Source organism: Amia ocellicauda, chromosome 1 (assembly GCF_036373705.1).
Source record: "Amia ocellicauda isolate fAmiCal2 chromosome 1, fAmiCal2.hap1, whole genome shotgun sequence".
Lineage (NCBI taxonomy): Eukaryota > Metazoa > Chordata > Actinopteri > Amiiformes > Amiidae > Amia > Amia ocellicauda.
Window position 1 is genome coordinate 54,924,529 of NC_089850.1, and position 12,824 is coordinate 54,937,352.

A 12,824-nucleotide genomic window follows, 5' to 3' on the forward strand; every position below is an offset into this window, starting at 1 on the left:
TGGAAAACTCTGTGCCTCTTCAATAAGTAAGCAAAAAAGAAAACCTAGTAAAGACAATAAGCTCTAGTGTAAATATATAAGAAATAAGTTTTCCTCATTAGTGTCAAAACATATTTCTGCTGTATTTATCCCATACACACTTTCCTGCTGTGTCAAGCAGTTTCAAGCAGCATCTCCAGCCTAACACTTACTGTCTCTATCCTTCCATGTTATACATTTACCGCTGACACTCAACACTTTCTAGAAATGTTGGTTTAAGAGCAGAGCTAACTTTGTGTTCATAAATATTTCTCAGCAGTGTCTATATCACGCATTCAAATATACACCGATCAGCCATAACATTATGACCGCTGACAGGTGAAGTGAATAACACTGATAATCTCGTTATCATGGCACCTGTCAGTGGGTGGGATATATTAGGCAGCAAGTGAACATTTTGTCCTCAAAGTTGATGTGTTAGAAGCAGGAAAAATGGGCAAGCGTAAGGATCTGAGGGAAGTGCTGGACAAACAAGTCCGATCCATGGAGGCCCCACCTCGCAACTTACAGGATTTAAAGGATCTGCTGCTAACGTCTTGGTGCCAGATACCACAGCACACCTTCAGAGGTCTAGTGGAGTCCATGCCTCGACGGGTCAGGGCTGTTTTGGCGGCAAAAGGGGGACCTACACAATATTAGGCAGGTGGTCATAATATTATGGCTGATCGGTGTATATACAGTATAAATACAAACATTGATGGATAGACTGCTTGGAAAGGTGTGATAGAAACTAAATATTTGTCAGTCATAATGATCACACTTCACAGTAATGGGCCCCAACTCTTCATGAACTGATGTAGGAAAACCCCAGGAACAACATACACAATACCAAACTTCTGCACCTCATCTCAGTTCTGGTGTTGATCTATTTAAACATAGGCACAATAGAAATAAAGCACACTACCTGCTTATTGCCTTAAAAAATGTAGGCCTATAGCAATGGAGGAAGTATTTTTAAATCAATGGCTGCTGCCAATCTTGCAAACAAGCTATACATGTCATGAAAGACTACACAAGGGATGTTAATTAAAACTCTGGATGAAAATAATGCACGTTACAGTTTCGCTCCCTCTCGCAAAGAGCGGGACCCCTTACAGATGCGCATGCGCCCTCCACTGTGTTGTTTGTGCTGGGCAGCTGCGGCCGCTGCATTGCCGGAGAACATGTCACTGTGATGGGAAATGTATTGTTTGATTGATCGCGATCGCAGCCTTTGCATCCCACGACCCGGGATGCGCCTTTTATTAATCAATTAACGAGACTGCACCGCGCTGCGGGGATTACGGTGCCTCCTCCTCCTCCTCCTGTTACAGACGTCGACAGCAACAACAGGCTCTGGTCTTGCTTTAGACACCGTGTCTTGTGATGCCTTGCTTTGTGCTGTGGCTAAGGGAGGAAACAGGCCCGGGGTGAGTTGTTTAGCTTCATCGGGGTAACAGTGTTGCGTTTGAGTAACGAGTGACATTGCGTTTGCGCAGAGCCGCAGCAGCTTCTTTCCTTTCACACAGCGCTGCTGCTGCGGCTGCACCTCGCCGGGGCTGGACGGACGGATTTAGCCGTTTCTTGGGAGAATATGTTTGTCACACTTACGTTAGCTGAGATCAAACCGTTTTATTGCCAGACATCACGTACCCGTGGCTCTTAATGAGATAATTAATGAAAGGCTGGGTTTGTGAGCCAGTGCTGTATTGACAGCTCTCCTGCACGTTTAAGTCGGAAGTTGTTGAATATAACCTACAATAGTAACAGTTATATAGAAAGGGGTAGAGGATTGAGTTTGCCCAAATCTCTGACTGGTTTTGATCTGTGACACCTCCATTATTGCCATACAAAATAGTTAATTGATTGATACTGGCATGTCAATGTTATGATACATCATGACACTGACGTGCCGTTATCAATTAATTAATTTGGACTAATTTTGAATGCTTTAAGTTCCAAGCGTTAACTAAACGGCAAAACAGTCACCAATGCAAATAAATACGAGCAAAAAGAATATTAACCTTGCGTAAGATATATATTACAGCAAAACATACTATTCGTAAGTATAGCTGGATGTAGATCTACCTCAATTGGTTACAATTTGTCGCCGACTTTGCTTTTACATACCTGACTGTAATCCGTTCAGCCTTGCGTTTAATTCACAATCAGATTGGCAGCTTGAATTGGTTTGAAAGCACTGTAGGGTATGTATGCAATAGTAATTGCCTTGAATTAGAGAAGTGACCAGTTTTCAATTAAACGGTATATTTTGCGCAGAGTACCATGGTTTGGCTACTGAGCGTTTTCACTTAATTTGCTGCATCGATTTGTAGTATGAATTATTGTATTTTTAAATTAGTTTGTTTTCCAACACCTTAACAAAATGAAGTAGGTACTGTTTTGCAGAAATATATATATATATATATATATATATATATATATATATATATATATATTTAAGCATAATTTTGTGTTGTATCCTTTATATAATAATAATAATAGTAAATATAACAACCAATTGAAACTATGCTGCTTTCTGTGGAAAGTTTTTAAATAAATGCCTTCACCTTCATTTGAGTGTTCCTGTGTATGGAGACAAATGACACAATTTCACGAAGTATATTGGATGAATTGACACTAGTTAAATATTAACTAACTCTGCATAGGTGCATTCCTCCTGTTTGGTCTGTTTTCATCAAAATGCAACCTGGTTAGACATTGCTGTTTGCAGTCATATTAATGCACGTTCAATCTGTCAAACCACTATATTACTCGGATAAATCTTTCTTCGGAGTCATGTTGGCACAAACACAAAGAATATCTGTGTCTTCTGTTGTATGTTGTGTAGAATTATGTGTCTCAGGACTGTATTCTGCTATAATGTGTTTTTTTTTGTTAGAATTTGAATAAGCTTTCCAGTGGAACCCATCTGTGTATGGATTTGGCCATATAGCCTGACAGCAGTTATTCACCACTGATGTATGTTTCCCATTAAATGGATCACACTGCGAATATTTAACTGAGCCTCTGTTTGTGTACATTATGTCTGCCTGTGAAAACATTGATTGACAGGCATCTGCTCAAAGTACCAAGAACCAAAATGAGTCTGTAATGAACCACCAAAACCAGACGGACAATAGAACGATTAAGGTACATTTGCTCAGGCTTTATGAATAGATGGACAGGATCTTATTGTTTTTGAGGATCACTTTCAAACCGTATGTTCTCAAAGATGTACATTTTATTCAGCTGCGTTCCCATACAATATCGTGACAAAGGTATTTCCCAGTAGAGTTTTGTATTTCTTTTAACATCATATCTACTGTGTTAGGGAGTTTTTTTCTGTGCAGCTCTATAGTCTAGTTGTCATCTCAGTTGTCAAGTTTTAAGACCACACTTTCCGCCCTGCTGTGTAAGTCACACTCTGATGTGAAGTTAACTGTGTTTTGTAGTGAGCATGGTCCTTTATACTGTTTGTTTTACTTTCTGGAACCAAGTCTTGTTTTATACTGGCAATTAATACCATTTATCTGCTCACCATAGAGCAGACTCACACTTCACACAACTATTTTATTTCGATATTTGTTGGGCATATCAGAAAGTGAAAGTGTCTTAATGCAAAAAACAACAACAAAGAAAGACTAAAGCCAAACAAAAACATTGTGTTGTTCAGACTTGCAAAATCATCTGCGTGGTGTTCCCATAGTTGCACTGCATTCCTTTCGTTTTTCAAAATTATCCTTATGGAAAACGATCTGCTTAGCTGGCTGTTATTTCACTAAACAGTTCAACCTGGACTCTTTATTTGGCAGTGATGAATGGTATGTTATGGAATTGCACGTGTAGCCTAGTATTGGTGCTCTCAGCCATTGTACAATTAATTGAACAGAAATGGAAACTCACACAGCACTGTTTGCACTGGGTGTGTGCATATCACTTTAAATGCTTTAAATTCTCCTGAATTGTATCTCGCTGCAGGAGCTGATAAAATTCCAACTGAATTTCTTGGAAAAATTAAAGAACACATCGCATCCCAGCATAAGCAGGTGATTCACATTTCAGTCGATTCTGAAGTGACCTTTGTAATCCTCCAGCGCATCACAAGCCAGATGTTCTGACCTAAATGTGTTCTTAGAAATAAAACCACATACAAAACAAACACAACCCATCGAAACCAATGATTTCTTTAGTCACAAACTGAGAGTAGTGGGATAGAGTCCATCCTCATGCACATGGATCTAAGCAGCTTTCGGTAGGTAGGTATTGATATAATAATGTAAATGATTATTATATAGTCCATGAAACTACTCAGTATGGACTTATGCTTTTATTTCAGTGCAGATGGATGACTTATTTTCACTCCGAACACTCAAAATGTCCTCTGGTGTGCTTGTCCCAGAGTCTATGTAATAAAACCTATGAACACATGAATCTGTTAAGGTTGGAAAATTAAATGTAAGGCTCCTACATGAATCCTATAGAGATATACTTACAAACTAGAAGTCCCATAGTACACACAACACATATATTTGTCACAGAAATAAGTGTCGTTTGGTGTGACGATTCATCTGAAAAGAAATCGAGGGATTTTTGGAAAGAAATACACTTCAGTTTTGACCCCAGTATGGCAATAATACTGGAGACGAACCCAGTGCACTTAAATGTAGGTACATTAAACTCTCAGACATATCTTCTATATGACCGTCTATACCTCTATGCAGCATCTGTCCATAATATTTGTTCATAGTGATTTGTAAGCCAGCACTTCCGATAAACGGACATCGAGGACGCTTTTGTTCTCGACTCCATGTGAAGAGCCAACTGAACCCTTCATCCAACTGCCACCTGTTAGGCACTCGGATGATGACTAAATAATAGCTTGCATGATCAACTGCAATGGAGAGAGAGAAGTTCTTCCCGCAACACACCTGCCACATGATCCATTTCTCCTAAAAAAAACATCCTTCTTTGTATCATTATTCTGACCTTAAAAAACCTCATCCAAACACTGGTACAGTTTTATTCTGTGTTGAGCAATAAAGAACAATGCTGAAACTGTTTTCCTTGTTTAATACATGTGCACTATCACGGATAATTGCATAATGCAAACAATTAGAATAGTTAGTTTTTTTTAGGTCGGAACGGTTTTTGATAAAGAAAGCTTTCAATGTATTGTCTGCAGTTAAACACTACCGGTCCTCATGTTTTATATAGAAGACTCTCAAAAATTAAGATAAACCTAAATGGCCAGGTAACAGTAATAAGCAATAGAATCGACAGTTACCAGTTTTTGATTTCCAAACAATCATCATATATTTTAAAATAAGACTGTGAATATAAACTGCAGCTCAGCTCACTTATATGGAAGAAGCCACACGTGGGGGTGGGTGGCAGTTTCCTGGCAGGGTTGGGGGCCGGAGGTTTGGTCTTTAGGCAATAAAAGCATTCTGACTGCAAGTCACCTCTGTGCTCCTTAAGAGCTGATATGTGTTTGTATGTGTAGGGGTTGTTGCCATCACGAGATGTGTGCTGCTGCTTCAATTCCTTAATGAATTTCATGTAACAACAAGTACATCCCAGGGCTGTGTCTGTTCTTGTCCGTGTTTGTGTTTTCCTCATAAGTCATCCTGACTCAGCCACTTGCCGACATCTTCTCCATGGGCTGTAATAATGCAAATACGAGACATGTCCCACCCCCTTAGAGCACTGGCACTGACAGCTTTGTGCACAACTCGGACTGACTGACTGCTGTTTTGCTGCTGAACTGTGGAGGCCCTTCTCTCCAGCAGCAAAAGAAAGAACAGTCTTCATCCGCTGCGATGATTCCATCGCTCTTTTGCCAGTCCACAGCAGAAGCATTTTAGCTGCTTCTCTTCCCTGCAGATTTTTGCGGTAAGGGTTTAACTTAGTGGCATTTCATTGCACAATTTGTCAGGGTTTGATTCAGTTCCACTTAAACACTAAGATACTATAGTACTGTGTTGGACATGAGACGCCTGTTTAAATAGCTTGCGATTTTGCAACCCTGAACACAAATTAAGTTGTCTATATAGGGATAAGAGCATGAAGTGTGAACATCTTTGATCTCCCTGTGGCTCAGCACTGTTTCTCTTGCAACTGGGTGGAGAAAGGAAGAGAATTATGTAAGAGTTATCATCTATGGTGCTACACCCTACAGACAAGTCATTTTCTTACTTCACACCCAACTATAGTCATACCTACCAAAAATAATACATTATTTGCTGTTGCTGATTTAAATCATGTTTTCATTGTGATTAAATCTGTCAGAATAGCAGAAGTAGGACAAATATTTATAGGAAGAGCCAACCAGGAACAGACATCTAAATGTGTCATTTTAAAGACAAGGAGCATACGTTCCTTATTTACTGTGTCACATGTTGTGGATCCAGGTGTATAGGGAGGGAATGCATCCCCCTGCAGTAGTTCTCTCACCCCGCCTCTGTGGAAAAATGTCCGGGTGGACACCTGTCGGATTGATTACCTGGATACCGACCTCTTTGTTTGAGATACCCATCAGTCAAACCGATCTGGAGACTGCTCTCCAGACTGGCACCATTACAGAACGGAGTAGTGGCCCCGGCAGAGCTAGGGACACAGAACCTGGTGTTAGTTAGGCATCCATAACCAGGCTGAGCTTTATTTTACTCATAGACTCCTATCTTGTATTGTAGTGTCTGCAGCTCAGACTCCTGACCGGACACATATGCCCTACATCCTGCTCTGTGCTCTGGTATATGACTCCCCACTATGAGGCTCTTATCTTAATGCTTCTATGGATATCCTGAAGATTTACTGTTGCTTTAGTCATTTGAATACCTACAGCTGTACAAAAGGCGTCTTCTTGCCAAATTGGCATGATGTGAAAATCAAGGTATGCTTTAATAACATTAGACAACAAAGATTTTGCTTCGTGGACACCTTTGGGTGTATCTAATAGATTTTTCACTGCTGATTACGAAAATCATCTTGAAATTAACCTATCATGTACCATTTTATTGAAATCTTCTATTTTTGTGAGTTCTTGTCATATTTTAAGTCTTTTAATGTTTCGCTCACGTTATACAATGCCTTTTGTAGCTCAGGCATATCCAGGCATGCACTCAGGGCAGACTGCGTAACGTTTGTGGAACTGATACTGATACAGACCAGTGCCACATGATGACAGTCTTCCGGGACCAGATCCACTAGAGAAATGGAGCTGAGATGAAACCGATGAAGATGCTGCAGTGCACCAGCTGGGCACGGACAATGACATTGATCTGGATTTTGAACCATGCATGGTGAACCTCATCTAATAACACAGTCAGAATTAAATGACCTGATCAGGGACTTGGGTTTGTCAAAAGCAAAAGCAGAATTACTGGGTTCAAGGCTGCAAGGATGGTGTTTTCTATCTTTACAAGATGATTTAACAAAATTTTCTGTACAGGTTGACAACCTCGTTTTCTGTACTGACATTGACGGGTTGTTCACATCTTTGGGTTGTGAGTAGGACCCACAAGAATGGCGTCTCTTTATTGATTCATCAGTGTTAAGCCTCAAGGCTGTCTTGTTGCACAATGGCATTGTCCACCCTTCGGTACCTGTTGGCTATGCGAAACATACGAAAACATGGAACTGTTGTTGAAGCGCATCCAGTACACCAAGTACAACTGGAACATCTGTGGATCTAAAAGTAATGGCTCTGCTACTTGGAATACAGCTCGGATATACCAAGTACTGGTGTGACATTTGCGAATGGGACAGCCTTGCTAAACAGTCACATTACATTAAAAAGAACTGGCCAATCCGTAAGAATTTGGTTCCAGCACAGAAAAAAATGGCACATGAACCACTTGTTGACCCGACAAAGATATTTTAGCCTCCTCTTCACATAAAACTGGGACTAATGAAAACCTTTTTGAAAGCGATGAACATGAAAGGTGAAGGTTTCCTATACAAGACAAATGTTTCCATGACTAAGTGATGCCAAGATTAAAGAAGGCATTTTGGTTGGTCCACAGACAAGACACGTTGTCAATGACAAGCGGTTCGAAGATCTGTTATTGGGGCCAGAGAAAATCACCTGGAAAGCATTCAAGGATGTCGTTGAGAATTTTCTACAGGGCACCAATAAACATTAAGCTGATTGTCAATTGTCTTACAGCATACAAAACCATGAAATGCGACGTCACTGAAGATTAATTTCCTGCATTCACACTTGGACTTCTTCCCCACAAATCTTGGTGCAGTCAGTGACGAACATAGTGAAAGGTTTCACCAGGACATTACCACAATGGAATAACGGTATCAGGGCAACTGGAATCCATCAATGCTGGCTGACTATTGTTGGACACTGCAATGAGATGGACTGGCCACTTAGTACAAATGAAAATCAGGAGCAAAACACGTTTAGCCCTGTTGAACTTATGCAGCGTGTCAGAAACATTATGCGATTTAAATATGTTTTAGTCAATGAAACATTTCATGTTTCTATATTTGTGTTCACTTTGAAGGGGTCTATCATAATCACCAATATTTTTTTTCCAGGAAGCTAATCTTTTGTTGTCCAGTGTAAGTAAAGAGCGAGGGATCCAGACTGCATTCAGTTTACTTGTATGTCAAGCAAATGTAAAAGCCTCCGAACAGCATTGCTTGCTATTAATGAATTAACGGTATAGACGCACCTGTTTCCATAACCCCGGTCCTGTGTGAGAGCTTTGGATCAGGGCTCTGTGTACGTCAGTGATAATGGAATGAGAAGCACCATGTGGGTAATTTTTGCCTTTTGTTTTGATGTGATTTAGCCTCTAACAACAATGCTCTCCAGATTTCCTTTTCTTCCAACTTGCCGATATTAATATGAGTCGCAGGCTGCAGGAATCGCGTACAAAAGACAGATAGGGTTAGTGCGAGTCAAATCTTTGGCCCACCGTGGAATCTCAAATTAGAATCTCAATGTTGTACCCTATAGTATTTTGATTTATATGAACTGGCTTGTAACTGTGATTACCTGGATACTAAAAACTGTGCTATGGTACTGAATTGTACCATAAAGTCTAGCTCTTGGTGTTCTTGACTCCAGATTGATTTCCTAATCCCTTTTTTGTGGTTTATTGACCAAATCAATAATTTTAGGCTTTGCAAATAGTTTTTTTGTCGGTTTGTTTTATATTGTAATTTTGAAATGGTGGTCCATTTTGATTGAATTTTTATGCTCCATTACATCTATTTAACCCTCTCTGTACCCAATGATAGAGGTGTGCATGTTGGTGGCTTCCCAAAACTGATCTTTTTAAATGGACTCTGTGCTGCAATTGTGTAAGAACCACAATGATGTAGAACAAAGAATGAGAATATTCTTTTGTAATACACAACATGTTGCAAAGGTAGTTTAGGCAATCATCAGTTTCCTTGACTAGAACATTGCTTACTCTGATGTCTAAGTTGCTGAGCACGAACAACCAGCCTCCATTAGTTGTACTTTATGGCTTCATTTTGCTAACTAAGTGTATGCACATATGGTAGTGTTTAACCCTGGAGTGCGTACTTTACTGTATTCAGCTATACATATTTTGGAACGGCCAGTGCAGTGGGTTTGATAATTTCAAATGGTTGCGTTTTTTTATGCCCGGCATATTTAAGGCCTCCCCAATCATAATTTTATAATAACTTGAACAGACGTCCAGATTTCAGGCTGCATTCAGATTAGGTTTTTCCCCACCCAAGGATAAAAGGCTTCAATATTAGTATTGCGTTAGTTAAAAAACAGTTAAGCTCTTCCCTTCTGTGGAAAGACTAATCCTAAATGTGTTGTTATTATCATCTTCATTATTTGGTTTCATCAGTTTCCCCAAAGCCACTCGCATTCAACGAGGAACTGTGGGGGAGGGGAGAATGATACATTGTGACTTACGACGTGAGAAATAGAAAATCACTCAAATACCGAAGAACAGGGAAGGAAGTTAAAGGGAAGTAGTGACAGTTCTACCCTGAAGAGGACAGATGCTGATGGGGCACTTGGTTGTGGTCGTGGTTCTGGTGAGAAGAGAAAGAAAGGTATGTGGAATCGGGGAAGGGGTGGAGGTTGTGGTGATGGAGAAGACAGTGGGGTGCGATGGTAAGTGAGAGGGGTGATGGCCGAGCAGCTTCTGGAAGTCGGAGAGAGGGAGGGAGGAGCGGGGATGGGCGGTGTGGGTTAAAAGGTGGTGAAGAGGTTGTGTAAATAAGTTATGATCTGAAATGGAGAAAAAGGATGAAGGGATTTGAGAGACCATTCTAGCGGGCAAGGTATGAAAGAGGTTGTGATCACACAGATTAGCTGAACTGGTGAGGAATACTAAAATGGCTTTGTGACAGAACTTCCATTCCTATCTGTTCTCACACAGTTCATTGTTTTCCCTACCTGTTCCCACAAAGCATTTGGGATACTTGTAGACGGGCACCACATTAGTGACAGTGTATGTAATTACTCCCATTATTTCCATGTGCTTTCTCATGTCGTCTTCCCTCCACCGATGCCTGTCTTGCCTTTAATTGCAGGGGCCCTGTCTGAGGAGCAGGCAGCCCAGAATCCAGCGCCGCGTGTTAATGGTTATGTCGGAGTGCTGTAATTACGGAAAGTGAGCTTCAGACTCCGTGTTTTGGGTTCAGTAACTACCGGAGGCAAGGGATGTAGAGAGTAATTTGAAAACTGGTGGTGTTTCATGGTGAGAAATTAAATCTAATGTGAGGCTGTTACTGTAAAGGAGCCAGGTGAGATACAGGGGGCTGATTGTTAGAGGGTTAGTGTGGGAGGGTCGTTTAGACAGACTCTGAATGCAGATTTACAAAATGTACGTGATCTAAATTGCTTATATATTCGTACTTGGACGCGGCTTTGTCGGTAATGATTTACAAACCCAAATACTATTCTACGCCTCCCCTCCACGATGCTTTTGGTTGGAAAATGGAGATTATAGAACATGGACTGACACTGTCGACCTGTTCCCGTAGAGTTTTGTAGTACTTATCTGTGGATGACGAGACCAAGAACTTATATGCAATTGATCTGTCGCCTAATTACTTGTTACATGCGCTGTAAAACAGATATTGTTGATTTTCGGTTTATTATAGTTTTTCTTCTGCTTATTACTCTTGTTTCTGAGCACTTTTGGCAAACGCATCTCCTATAGTTTTTCAGCTTTCAATATAAACCTTTGCACACTTACTGCACTGTATCTTAAAATGGTTGCTTTTGCTTTTGGTGTCCAGATTCTGTGGGGATTTCCAACGGACAGAAACTACTGATAGGTTCCTGTCAGCACCATAATTACAGGAAACCATAGGTTCTCTCTCAGAACATGTCATTACATCTCACCTTTCCAGAACCACAAAATATAATCAAGAAAAATGTCTTCACTTTGAAGGCTTATACGGCTTACAGGTTGCTCTTAGGTATAGTGCGAATGAAGCATAGAGTTTCCAAAAACCTTTGACCTTTCCTTTAAAATCATCAATTTTTTGACCACTTATAACTCCTAAACGAAAGGTCAAATGCCAAACTGGCACATAAATCCTAACAGAGAAAAGCTATCTAGCTGCTTTAAAGCTACAATAATTTTAAAGGTGTTTAGGTGTAAAGGCCTAACCGTTTGCACTGATCAGTTACAATTTTAAACAGTCACACCCATTGTTTTACACACAGATGAAGTTTCTAGAAACTTCTAAATAACGTTTTTTTGTTGTTATTTCATTTGTGATTATCTCAGCACTTGGCAAGCAGGCATATTTCCTCCAGTCAAAGGATGTCATTGTTAAATGACACAACACAATATTGGACTGGCTGACCAGATTACTGCCATCATCGCAGTTACGGCTGTGTTATCACAGTTGGGATGATGATAATGATAATAATTTGCATTCTTTTTGTTCATCACCCACATTCATCAATACTGTTCTCATTTGACCCGTAAAAATCTGGTCCCGATCCAGAATAGGTCAACTTTCTACTCGCAGACTGCGTCGAAGCAATGGATACTTTGTGCTCGGTAACTGCTAGCTTCACTTGCCAAACTGTGCCTCACAATGCGAGTTATTGTGTTCTGTACCTGTTGTTCGGAGCACGGCCTCATGCTCCAGAGAAAGCATGTGGAGCTGATTAGCACTTCTTGAAATTAAATATTTTAACCGTTCGCGTCACGGAAAACTCCGCTGTAGAGATGCAGTAATTGTTGGTGCTTGGACGTGCGGGAGTTCCAGCCTGCGTTGGAAGAATGGGGATTATCATTTCAGTCCTGGCAGGGGGGAGGTCGTATGAAATGCTGGAATCTGTAAAGGAGGTTACGTGTATCCCCTGATCTCCCTTGGTGCTGCTGCACTAGAAGTGAATGACTCTCTGATCACACAAACCGACAGACAGTAGCTGATTGTATTTGAACACTAAGTTGTAACCCGATGTAAAAACCTGCACATGAATGCCTTTACCTCTCATTCAACATCCTCCCCAAATGATAACAAGTTTCTGGGTGTTTCAGAGAAATGTGTGTAGAGGTGGTTTTAACCACAAACAAACAAATTGGCATAAAATGTTATGGTAGTTGGGTGTCAGCCACTTAATATTTACAGAAAGGCTTATTTCTCTTAACATGAAACTTGATTGGTAAGTCCTGATAACTGATGTGATTTAATGTAATGGTTTCGGTAACAAAATCAGAGGTTTCTGTAACATTTCCTGTTTTTTTAATTGAGGTTTTTGGGTAGTACAGAGAAAAAGGTATTATTTTCAAACTTATTTACAAGGCACGCATTGAAATGCCAGGTAA

At 40.4% G+C, this 12,824-nt stretch overlaps 1 protein-coding gene across 2 annotated transcripts in view; it reads left to right on the forward strand.

Annotated features, from left to right (window-relative positions):
* Positions 1 to 1,162: 1,162 nt before the first annotated feature.
* Positions 1,163 to 12,824, forward strand: part of st3gal4 (ST3 beta-galactoside alpha-2,3-sialyltransferase 4) — a 36,011-nt gene continuing 24,349 nt past the window's right edge. Inside the window, exon 1 of one of the 2 annotated variants that reach the window (XM_066709646.1) lies at positions 1,163 to 1,448. The gene's annotated coding sequence lies outside the window, so the exon portion shown is untranslated. Of the gene's footprint in view, positions 1,449 to 9,994; positions 10,081 to 12,824 lie in introns of those variants that run through there. The other variant, XM_066709673.1, reaches the window with a different exon arrangement.